Below are 13,127 nucleotides of genomic sequence, written 5' to 3'. Positions count from 1 at the left end.
CTGTATTACTCATTTTAGATTTGTCATTAATATTTTTATTTTGAAAATAAATAGATAAAATTTAATTTAAATTAATAAAATTAAAAATTAAAGATTTATTTTATTATACGAGTGAGACTTTAGTAGATTTTTATAATTTTTTCTACATTCTTTTGAGGGCAAATTACCTATGCTCCCTCGAGATTTGGTAAAAATACAGATTCTTCCTGAGTTTTGAGAAATTACAAATTGCCCTCTGAGGATCAAATTTTCATAATAAATTAGGGAAAATTAAGGAAGAATCTGTATGAAAATAAAAACCTCAGAGGACAATTTGTTATGAAAATATAAACTTCAGGGACGGGATGTAATTTCTCAAATCTTAAAGGAAAATCTATATTTTCACCAAATCTCGAAGGAGATGTTTGTAAGAAAAATGCCTCATACACCCACTGGGGGTCAAGCCCCAGTGAGCCGGCAGTTCACAATTGGATAAAAAAAAAATTATTATTATTATTATTTTTTTTTTTTGAGTTTCGGCCAGTGGGAACGCGACACCTCACTGGGAGTGCGACCCCTGGGGGTATGCAGCAGGATTGATGTTTGTAATATGCCTTTTTTTAAAGAAAGTTTTTCTTGACAGTGGGCACCGAGTGCGTGAACTTTACGTGCAAATTTTTTCGTTTTATTTTTTATCGAACTTTACGTGCAACTACTACCCCAAACGCCCACAAAACTGGCTACCGATAAAGAATGTTCGACCATCGAACCTCTTTGGCCTTTATGTTCACAAAAGACCCACCGGTAATCGGCGGTTGTCAGTGTCTCACCTCGCGCGTCACACTATGTCGGTTGTATGATTTATATGTAGTGGTTTTTATTTTCTGTATTTAGTTGAGAAATTTAAAAATGAATTTAATAATAAAAAAAATATAAAATTATATAAAATGTAAGTATATTTTATTTAATTTTTTTATTTTTCTTTTTAAATTTCTTTTTAAATTTCTCAATCAAATACAATATTATTAACTCTAATGTAAGTTTGTCCATGTTCTTCATAAATTACTGTTATTTTTAATTTGTATCATAGGTATGATTCAATTTTTTTACAGAGAAATATTTTTTAATTTGTATTTTTTTTATTAATTTTTTAATTCAAGAACAATTGCATTGAACACCTTTTTTTTATTTGGTCATAGGTGTTAGAATTAGAATTTGTATAGTAAAAAATTGTTTCCAATGGGATGGGCAACTTTAAAATAGTTATTATATAGACCATGCACATTATACATGTAAATATAGTCTATAAATGAGTAGGTGACGCGCTATGCATGTGAATTTATTTTTAAAATGAAAAATTAATTTTAAATTTTAATATTTTATGTGTAAAAAATTTTAACAATTAAAAGTTAAATACAAACAGATTTGCTAATGATTGATAAAAATTATTGTCACTATGTGTGATTTTATATAAAATATACTTATAAAAATAATTTATTTCAAAGTTTAAAAAAAAGGGATATTCTCAACTTGAAATTAATTTCTCATTTGTGTTAATCAAATTTACAAAAAATTATGAATTCCACTTGTGTCAAAATATTTTTTTCTGAAAAAAAAATATCAAAAAATTCTATAATATAAAAATTGTGACTTTGTTATAACTCATAGTGTATTATTTTGGTTATTAATCGAAAAAGTCTTTCCTAATTTTTTATGCTTCTAATAATGTCTAAAGTGGTATATCGGGCCTTTAATTATACTTTAAGTGGTATTTGATTATAATTAATTATAATATTTTTATATGACAATATTTAACTATTTTATTACCAAAAAAATTACTTAAGGTGTGTCGACTCAAAGGTAGAATTTATGTTTATATCAGTAAGATCGTAAGAGTTATTTACATTGATACATAAAAAAATTATAAATTTAAATCATAAATCGTATCCTCAAAAGGGAATTAAATAAAATAAAATAAATGTATAACCTTAATAATTTCAATTCTCAAAGGAGTTTTGATTAATTATTTGACATGTCGTAATAATTGTAAAATTTTTATTCTAGTCAAATTATTTTTGCATATATTTTTTAGCAGAACTCATGAAGGTGTATTATCAATAATACTATAAATTTAAAATTTTTATTTTAAAATTATTCAATAAATATCAATAGGTGCCTTAAATATATACAATAATTTTCAATGGGGAATGGCTTCCCTCCGGTCCAATCATGGACTAGAGAGTCCTATTGGACCCATAGGGACCCAGCACGGGTCTCATTTCAATAATTTGAACCGTTTATTGTGTAGAAATCATCGAGTACGATATGCCTAATAAAAATTACGTTGATCGGATATCGATAGCTATGTGATCAAATCTGTTTTGTATAAAAAACAATGGAAGGTGAAAATAAATGGCTTACAAAAATCTGATTTGATCACATAGCTATCGTTATCCGATCAATGCAATTTTTTACAGGCATATAGTACTCGACGAATTCTATACATTGAATTATTCGGATTATCGAAACGGGACCCGTGGTGGGCTCCCACGGGCCCAACAGTACCGTCAAGTCCGATCATGGACGGGAGGTAAGCCATTCCCTTTTCAATGAATCATTATTCTTTAATAATACTCTATACTATTTTTATCATTTGACATTTGTCAATTTATCTTCTAAAAACTTACCCAAAAATAAAAAATAAAATGAGTTACATAATGTTAATTAATCAATATCAAATTGAACTCTACATGTGTGTGTAAATCACTTCTAGAAAAATGATATCTGGTATAAAATCACAATGAAGTTAACTTTAATTAATATAATGATATTTTATACCACAATAAGTGTTACAAAATAATAATATTAATTTAAATTTAAATTATTTATTTTAATAATCTTAGTCTTCCCATTCTATAAAAGTATTACTTGAATACTTATATATAATAAATTTAGTTAAATTATTTATTTATTTTGATAATTTTAGTTCTATTGTGCTATAAAGATGTAATTATCATATGATGATTTTATATGATATATATTAAATTATAAGATAGTAAAATAAACATTCATTTTGATATTAAAAATAATAGTTAAATTAGAAAGATAATTAGTAATATAAAACTAAAAGTGATTTTAATTATTTAATTTTAATTTTATATTTATTTAGAAAATAAAAATATGTAGAAATAGAACTATATAAAATTTATTTAAAAGATTAAATATAATTATATTGTGATTGAATTAAGAATAAAATACATAAATTAAATAAGTAGAATATTGATTTTTTTTCCTTTAATATTTTTTTGAATTATTCATACATATTATATAGGGAAAATTACAAATACATCCCTCGAGGTTTAGCTAAATTACAAATACCCCCCTGAGGTTTCGAAAATTACATCCCACCCCTTGAGGTTTGTATTTTCATAACAATTTGCCCCTTAAAGTTTATATTTCATAACAAATTATCCTCTAATTTGCTATGCAAATATAGCATTCAGGGGGGAATTTGTAATTTCTCAAACCTCAAGGGAGTATTTGTAATTTAGCCCAACCACGAGGGGGTATATGTAATTTGCCCTATTATATATATATATATATATATATATGAATTTTAAATTAACTATAAATTTTTTGTAATAAATAATTTCATATTAAATAAAAAATTAATATTAAGAGATCAATAAAGATAGATAAAAAATAAAAGAATAAAAAGAAAATTAATTTGATCCGTGCGATACACATAATTAAACACATTATTATGTTTTATTTATTTGTATATCGAGATAAATTTTTTTTCAAATATCATAATAACTAAATTAAAATATCGATTATATAAAAGAAATCTGACAATGACAAAACTAAATACACAATGAGTTTAGAATTGGTTATTATAGTTTGTGTAAAATTGGTTATTATAGTTAAAATTGAGTTGTGTAAAATTTTATGGGTAAATAAAAAAGACATGCTCATGTGATTTTGGGTAAATTACAAAATACACCTCCTGAAATTTGATTAAAACACGAATTACCTCTTGTGATTTTGAAAATTACATTCCACCTCTGAGATTTCTAATTTCATAACAAACTACCTCTTTTATGAATAAATCATCAAATTAATTAACAGTTTTTAATGACGTTAGAAATATGATTCAATTAATAATTTAGGTAATTTTATTATTGTATAGGAGAGTAGTTATGGAATTCATTTTTTTAGTTAATTTTGTTAAATAAAAAATTCTAATAAGGGAGTATTTGTAATTTTTCAAATCGTATGGAGAAATTTGTATTTTAAGTAAATCTTAGAGAATATATTTGTAATTTACCTTGTGATTTTTTTTTTATAAAAAAAGTAAACATTTAAAATGTGTCACCTAAGAAAATAAAAATAGTATATATATATATATATGGGTGAAACACCAATAAATCTAAAAATGTGATCTTGTAAACGGTTTAATCTTATTTTTTTTTCTTATAAACCCAAAGAACTCATTAAAGTAGAAATTACATAAAAGAGTAGTTACTTACATGTTTGGTTTAATTTTTTAGGGATAAAAGTGATTTTCTCAAAATATAAAATTACGTATTTGGTCAATTTGCACTATAGAAGTTTTGAATTTTTCCTCATTCTAGAACAAATCACACATTACGAACAAAAATCTAAACTCTAATGTAACACTTCAATAACGTAACACTTCAATATAACATATTAAAAAACTCATTGGTGTACTTTTTCTAAATGTAACAACGTAACACTCAAAAAAAATTTTGGTGCACTTTTCCCAAACGTAACACTTTAATGTAAAAAATAAAAAAAACAAAAAAAAAAACCTTAGTGTACTTTTCCCAAACGTAACACTTCAATCAGTGTAATCTTAAATGTAACACTCTATTGGCCCTGTTTGGTAGAGCTTATTTCCAACTTATTTCAGCTTTTAGCTTAATTTAAGCTATTTTGATGTGTTTGGTTCAGCTTAACAATACAGCTTATAGTTTTTTGTTAGTCAAAAATCAACTTATTCTTTAAGTGAGGGAGGAGAAGTTTAATTTATAAGTCAAACTCAGCTTATGTTCACAGTTATAAGCTATAAGCTGTTAGTTTATAAGTTATAATCACTTTCCCACAGCTCTACCAAACAGGGCCAATGTAACACACAAAAACACTAAAAAAACTCATTAATATATTTTTTTCAAACGTAACACTCACAATTTGAAATTATATATTTGTTCAAACCTTACTAAGGAATATTTGTACTCCTTTTGGAATGGTTTAAAGAATCTCACATTTTATTTTTTTTTAGTGTTACATTTGAGTGTTACGTTTAAAAAAAGTATACTAAGTATTTTTTTTTTAGGTTACATTGAAGCATTACGTTTGGAACAAGTACATCAAAGAGTTTTTTTGTGTGTTACATTAAAATGTTATACTAAGAAATTTTTTTAGAGTGTTATATTGAAGTGTTACGTTTGAAAAAAATACACTAAGAAATTTTTTTGTATATTACATTAGAATGTTATACTAAAGAGTTTTTGTGTGTTACATTAGAGTGTTACACTAAGGAATTCTTTTAAAGTATTATATTAGAGTGTTACATTAGAAAAAATACATCAACAAATTTTTTTGTATGTTACATTAGAGTATATATGTAGTAGTGTGTGGTGTGCTGATTTTTGGGTGGTATGTGTTTGGAGAAATGTTGTGCTTTGGTAGTGGTATGTTATTGGTGTGTGCTTCCCTGTTACAGTTGTTACAGTTGTATTCGTGTTGTTGATGCTGCTAATTTTGGTTTGGTTTAAATGTTAGCATGGCAGTTGTCCTGGTCTAACTGTAGGGTAGTGGTGTTTTGCTATTGTGTGTTGTTCTAAAGCAGCTGTATTGGAGTTGTTGATGCATTAGCTACTTTATGGCCTATATGGTGGTTTAGGTTTGTGTGTGTGTTTTATGAAAAGTACTCTATGTGATGCCCCTAAAAAATGTATTCTCTTTAAAACCCTAATGGCGCCTTTTGAAGCATTATATAGACAACCTTATAGATCGCCGATTTGTTGGACTGAAGTGGGTGATGCAAATCTGATAGGACCCGAACTTGTTCTAGAAACTACTGAGAAGGTCAAATTGATCCGATAACGGTTAAAGGCTGCTCAAGATTGTCAAAAGAATTATGCAGCTAGGAGAAGAAGGCCATTGATGTTTGAAGAAGGCATGGAGTCGTACGTTTTGGAAGAAATGGGAAGCTATCACCATGATATATTGGGCCTTTTGAGGTATTGGAAAGAGTGGGCTAGGTAGCATACAGACTAGCTCTACCCCTGCAGTTAGCAGGGATACACAACGTCTTCCATGTATCTATATTAAGAAAATACATCGTCGACCCATCACACGTCCTCAAATGGATAGAAATCAATCTTGACAAAGATGTTACATTTAAAAAAGGACAGGTAGCAATACAAGATAGTCGAGAGAAGAACCTTAGAGGCAAAATGGTTCACTTGGTAAAAGTGCTATGGCGTCATCGGAAAATTGAGGAATCTACTTGGGAATGCCAGGATTGGGTGAAGGCAAATTACCCTGAACTTTTCAAAGGCAGTATGTAGTTGAATTTTGGGGACGAAATTGTTTTAAGGGGGATAGGTTGTGAAGTCCCTAAAAAATGTATTCTCTTTAAAACCCTAATGTTTGAATTATTTCCTTAAAGCCTCTCAGTTCCTTGAATTATTTCGAATCTTGTCGATTAGCATTTTTTTTTTAATTTTTTTTTTATCGAAACATGAATATCCTAGCCGAATTAGATTCCTTAGCCCAATTTAATTTAATCCTACATAAGTAAGGTTCCAATACATGAATCTAATTCCAAGTCCTCACCTCTTTTATTAATTTCAAGAATTTCCCCAAAACTAGTACATGTACTTTTAGACTATAGGTACCATCAATCAATTTGAGATCTATATATATATATATACATTGGAAGTGTGCTCCTAGTACCTAAATTGAATAAAAAAATGCCCCATCTCCTTTCCCAGTGGCCGGCCACCCTAGGAAGATGTGGGGAGCCTATTTTCAAGAATTATAATCATGGTATTCTAGAAACCCTAACACCTAGTACCCCTAGACCTAGGGTTTTGTTTCCAATACTAGTTTCATTTCAACTAGGGACCAACTAGATATTGTCTAATCCTATGATTAAGCTACCTCATCACTTCTATTCCATTAGACTCCAAGTAAATCCTAACTTTTTTATCCGATTCCAACTAGTGGGCTTTTATGTCATTTTATACCAAAATTTGCCTATAAATACCACCACCCCTAGCATGGCAAACACAAACAACACACTCACACACACATTCGGCCTAGAGGAGAGAAATGAGAGCAAGAGAGAACTCTTGAGAGGAAGAGGAAGGAAGAGGAGAGCCATCTTGTTCAAAGCTTAGCAAGTAAGCCACAACACAACCTTCTCTTTCATTTTCCTTTTTCAAATACATGTTCTTAAGGGTTCTAGATAATGTTTTCAGATGTTTTATTGATGAGTTACTTGTGTTAAAATGATAAGAGTTGAGCCTTGATTCTACCTCTCTTGTATTTTTCCTCATTTCGGTACAAACTTATCTTTTTCATACCGATCTCTCAAACTTTCCAAAGGCACACCTTCAAGCAAATTTTTTGAGTTTAATATATGATAGTTAGCATGTTTTCTTCACAAAAGAAATGAAAATTTTTCCGTAGTGGGTCTCTTTTCTCATAAATCTTCTTGTTTTGGGTATTGTGCTTTAGAATCTGTTTTCGCAGCCCATTTTCAAAATTTCTATAAAAATGTAGAAAATTACTTTGGACCTCTTTTTTATTTCAAAATCTTCCTTAAGAAGTTAGCTTTCAACTAAAATTGATTTCATTGAAAAACAGTGAGCGATTTGCAAGAAAATCAAATTTTCGTAACGGTCGACGAATCTGGACAGCGCTGGAATGTTTTCTGAATAACTTAAAATCTAGAAAAGCTATCCCATTTCTGAAATATGTTCTGGAAACTAGATTAAATTCTCTAAAAACCATAGGAAGGCCGAGTCTGGTGAAAAATCTAAAATAGTCATTTCATTCTAATCCTTATGTGATACTGAATCTGAAAATTTTGTTGTGCATGGATGTTTTATGCTCTTGTGTTCATGAAAATGCTTATTAGCTTATGATCATATCTTGGCATGATATTATATGTGTTATGGTTATGTTCTTTATCTTCCTCATCTTAATGATGCATGCTTACGTGGATATTATTATCTTGTTAAGTTGGTCTAACCTTGATTTAAAATATTTAACTTAACGGAAAACTTAATTGGGATGGTATTGGGTTTTCGATCTTTTGAGTAATGAAAAGATGATGATGTGTGATGTATGGATTGTTGGGATGCATTCCCTATTTGGAAGTTAAAGTCTTGCGCAAGTAGTTTTCGGAACTCTTAAACGAAGCGGTTGTATTCGAACCCTAGGTGGTTTGGTGTAAGGAGGGATTTGGGAAATGCCCATTATTACCGTCTCTTTTGAGGCCCTGCGGTTGGCGCTACGTGTTATATAACCGTTGGTAGGCATCCGAGGTTAGTTCTGCAACAAAGCAGCAAAAGATGGGGCATACCGAATAATCCGCTCCGATTCTTATGGTTGGAAGGACGAAATCTCTTTGGGAGATTTCTAGTTTACTAACATCTAACTTGTAACCCTTTGTTTATTTAGTTGAGTATCATGCTTTACTACTTGATGTTATATTTGTGATTGTGTATTGGACTGGAAAAAAAAGGCGGGGTGTGTGTATGTTTACTGGGCATTCAAAGCTTACGGCGTATCATGCCAGGTGCCGAAGAGGAACTTATAGCTGGAGACGACGAGCCTGAAACCTTCGAAGACTTTTGGCTATCTTAGGAAAGTTAGAAATTTCTTTTGATATTTTGTAAGGCTCATATGAAGATTTAAATTTTCTTTTTCGGATGTAATGTAATGGAACAAACTTTTGAAATTAAGAATATTTATGGTTATTATGTACTTATATTCTAATATTTATATGTATACACCTTATTGTTACTTATGAGATCTTGTGTCAATACCTTTTAATATTTGTCAAAAGGGTAGTGCGCTGCCTAAGAAATTCGAACTTAGAAGGGAGATTAATTTGACTCCTCCGGCGATCTGAGATCTTACTTGGTTATTGACCATAGGACTTATTAAGTGACTCTCCCTTGACTACAATCTATAGTGTAGATTCGGGGCGTCACACTCTAGGTTGGTGAAGTTGAGTATGTTGATATTGTGAAGAGTTACAATTTGGGGTAAAATAGAGTTTGTAGATTGCTTTACTCAGTGCATGAGTTGGTGTTTATTGTGCAGTAATTTGGAAGATAATTGGGTTAGTGGGTGTTGGACTTCGGGTTGATTAGGGTGGTTTTGGAGAACAAGGTGGTGTTGTAATCTTGCAATTGTTCTAAACTACTGTCTTCAGCTATGTCATAGGGAAGTTTGCTCAAGTTACAGTGGTCTGCGATTATGCTGTCACTGGTTTTGCATTGTTGTTGTTGGCTGGTTTGTGTGGTTGTTTCTACTCTTAGGCGTTGTTTGTTCTTTTCTGTTTCCTCGTTTCTTTGTTGATTGGTTCCTCACTAATCTTGGGTCAAGTGCTAGTATATGATTGTGTTTCATTTGTGGTGCTAACCTAGTTGGGATTGTTTAGGTTAGTTTTGATGCTCTCTACACTTCTCTGCTTTGTTGATGATTGTCTTGTTTTGTATCTTGATTTTTTCATTAATCAAAATTTTTTTGCTGATTAAAAAAAATAAAAAAATTATAGTGTTACATTAAGGAGTTTTTGCGTGTGTTACATTAGAGTATTACATTAAAGAGTTTTTTTGTGTGTTATATTAAAGTATTACGTTTGAAAAAAATACATTAAAGAGTTTTTTTGTATTACATTAGTGTGTTATAATAAGAAATTTTTGTATGTGTTACTTTAAAGTGCTATACGAAAGAGTTTTTTTGGAGTGTTATATTTGGAAAAGTACAATGAAGAGTTTTTTTTTATGTGTTATATTAATGTTATGTTTGGATGTTAATTAATGTTAATGTTATAATGTCACGACCCGAACCCGCCCTCATGGGTTAAGGACGTAACCGGCCAGTAATCCTGAGATTACCTACGGCCTTAAACCAAAATAGACATAAGTCAACAGAGTAGAGGGGCCAAACGGAAGCAATAATCAAAAACTTTGTCCATAGAGCCGTGCTTATATGCACTTCAAAACAAACCAAACTCATATACGTTAATAACCCACGTCAAAAGTACAGTACTATAAAATTCTTTACAGACAGGATCATCTAATTAAGTCAACCCATGACAGACTATTTACAAATATACACAGAGTCCTTGCCGGCAAGACAAAATATAATTACGTAACAAAAAGGCAAGGATAGGTCTCAAGAGTGAGACGTAAGGCCGACTTCCTCTAAACTCGTATTTTTCCTAGCAGACTTCACTGGGGCTGGGTTTGGACTTCCCTTGGCTCACCTACAAACACATGAATGAGCGTGAGCGATAGCCCGGTGAATAATATCAAATACAGAAGTCATATAAACAATATGTAGAACAACGTACTCCAAATGGCCTTGGGCCCAATTCATATTCCTACTTAACATATGTACATTTATACAAAGTTTAGATCAAGTGACTGTAGTTCTAAACATATTGACCTTTGGCCCATTCTAATTTCCATCTACGTCAAAACGGCCTCCGGCCCATTCATTTTTGTCAAAACGGCCTTTGGCCCGTTCATTCTTGTCAAAACGGCCTTCGGCCCATTCATTCTTGTCAAAACGGCCTTCGGCCCATTCATTCTTGTCAAAACGGCCTTCAGCCCATTCATTTATATCAAAACGGCCTTTGGCCCATTCATTTGTGTCAAAACGGCCTTCGGCCCACTCATTCATGTCAAAACGGCCTTCGGCCCATTCATTTATATCAAAACGACCTTTGGTCCGTTATCTCTATCAAAACGACCTCTGGTCTATTCATTTATTCGTATCAGACTTTTGTCTACGATCCCAATTAGCAAATTCATAAGGCTTATAAGGGAATAACAATTGGACATTCACAAGCTTTCAAATATTGATTTTACTCACAATGATCGGCTTGTGGATTTGCCCTGGAGCTTGACCCTACACATTTCATGAATACAAAAGGGTCACTAACAGTTCAATCCGTTCCTTGCTTCATATGTTCCTCATTAGGCTTTATTCATATCTCATTAATTCATTTACAATGCTTAACATATGCCTAAGAGTGCTTACAAGTGAAAGAGAACGGAAAACAGAACTCAGAATGCAAAAACAGAATCTCAGCAAAACAGGGTCCCCGCTCGAGCGTGGACTTACCCGCTCGAGCGGACCCCTGGGGCCTGTAAAAGTACTGGATATAAGAAATTTACGCTCGAGCGTTAAATCTGGCGCTCGAGCGGAAGGCCTCTTTACATGGCTCCCCGCTCGAGCGCGAACTTACCCGCTCGAGCGGAAGCCATGCCTGCAAAAAAGTTCTGGATGTCTTATTTTTACGCTCGAGCGTGACCTAGGACGCTCGAGCGGAAGTCCATTCTACGTAGCTCCCCGCTCGAGCATGGACTTCCCCGCTCGAGCGGACATCAAGGGCTGCCGAAAATATACTGGGAGCACGTATTTCCCGCTCGAGCGGCAGTTCCCCCGCTCGAGCGGACATCAAAATTTGGGAATTCCAGATTGAGTTCTTGAGCTCCAATTCGAAATCTCAGTCTCAATACTTGCATGCAATGGCTCAAATCTCAAATATAATCATACTAACATGGTATTAATGCAAGATTATAACATTATGGAGTTCAATTTCTTGATTTATCTACATGCATGTCTCACAACATGTCAACTCAACATCAACATAACAAACTCATGCATTCAAGCTCATGTCTTCTCAAATTGTATATGCATGTGATGAATTAGCCACATCCTCAACTTAGATGGCACAAATGATGATTATAACATGAGCTTCAATTAAAATTGTACATGGATTATACAAAACATGCAAATTCAAGGTACTTTCTTACATGCATGCACATAATGGCCTTCAATTCAACCAAACCACTTCAATTTCCTCATAATCAAACTAAATCATGTTCTTGACCATTATTTCAACTTGAATTCACAAAATTACAACTTAATATTCATGGATTCACTTACCTAGAGGCTTGATTCTCCCAATCTATGGTCAAAACTTGAATAATCTTCAAGGCTCCCAAGCTTTGAGCTAAGTTTGCTCAATTCTCTTCTCTCCTCCTCTCTACAGCCGGCTCTCTCTTCCTCTCAATAGTCTAACTCAAATTTTGAGTTCATAAGGGCTAGAGGGGAGTGTAATGCTATCATACAACAAGGCCTATTAACATAATATTTTAATATAAAATATTTGGGTACTAATTCATCAATTAAATCGACTTAATTTGGCCAGAATAAATTTTCAATTAAATTTTACCGTAGGCTCTAAAAATTATGCCAATCACAATGGCGTAATCAATTTCGGGTTCCGTGGCCGATAAGGCCTTCAATTTAATTTTCAAAACAGATTATTCAAACAGGTATTCCTACGGTGAACAGATAAGACTTCAAAATCACAAACATTCACATAATGACACATAAAATCATGCTAAACACATAATCATACTCAAATTAAAGACCAATTAGCATATTACTGGACAGTGGTATCACATATAATGTCGATGTTACAATAGAGACGAACACCACAAAAAAAATAAAAATAAACACCACTTCAATAACACCACAAACGAGGTAATATCATCCACCTACAAATCACTTCACTAAAGCCCCACAAAAAAAAATAAAAAAAATAAAAACGTAAAAACCTACTTTACCTATACACATCCAACATTAGGAAAAAATCCAAATAAAATCATACACAAGGGCAAACAAGTAAACTTTCAACCCCCAAATCAAAGAAATATAACATATCCAAAATAAAAAAGGATTGATTGGTTTGAAAAAAAACTTTTAGGACTAAATGGAATAATTTTTCTCTAAATGGGATTTATGAATAATTTTTCCTATATAAATATATAATGTAATTTTTTTGATAGTTTTTTGAGCAA

The sequence above is a fragment of the Camellia sinensis genome, chromosome 11 (assembly GCF_055761805.1).
Source record: "Camellia sinensis isolate YWXY chromosome 11, ASM5576180v1, whole genome shotgun sequence".
Classification (NCBI taxonomy): domain Eukaryota; kingdom Viridiplantae; phylum Streptophyta; class Magnoliopsida; order Ericales; family Theaceae; genus Camellia; species Camellia sinensis.
This window is presented reverse-complemented; position numbering follows the sequence as displayed.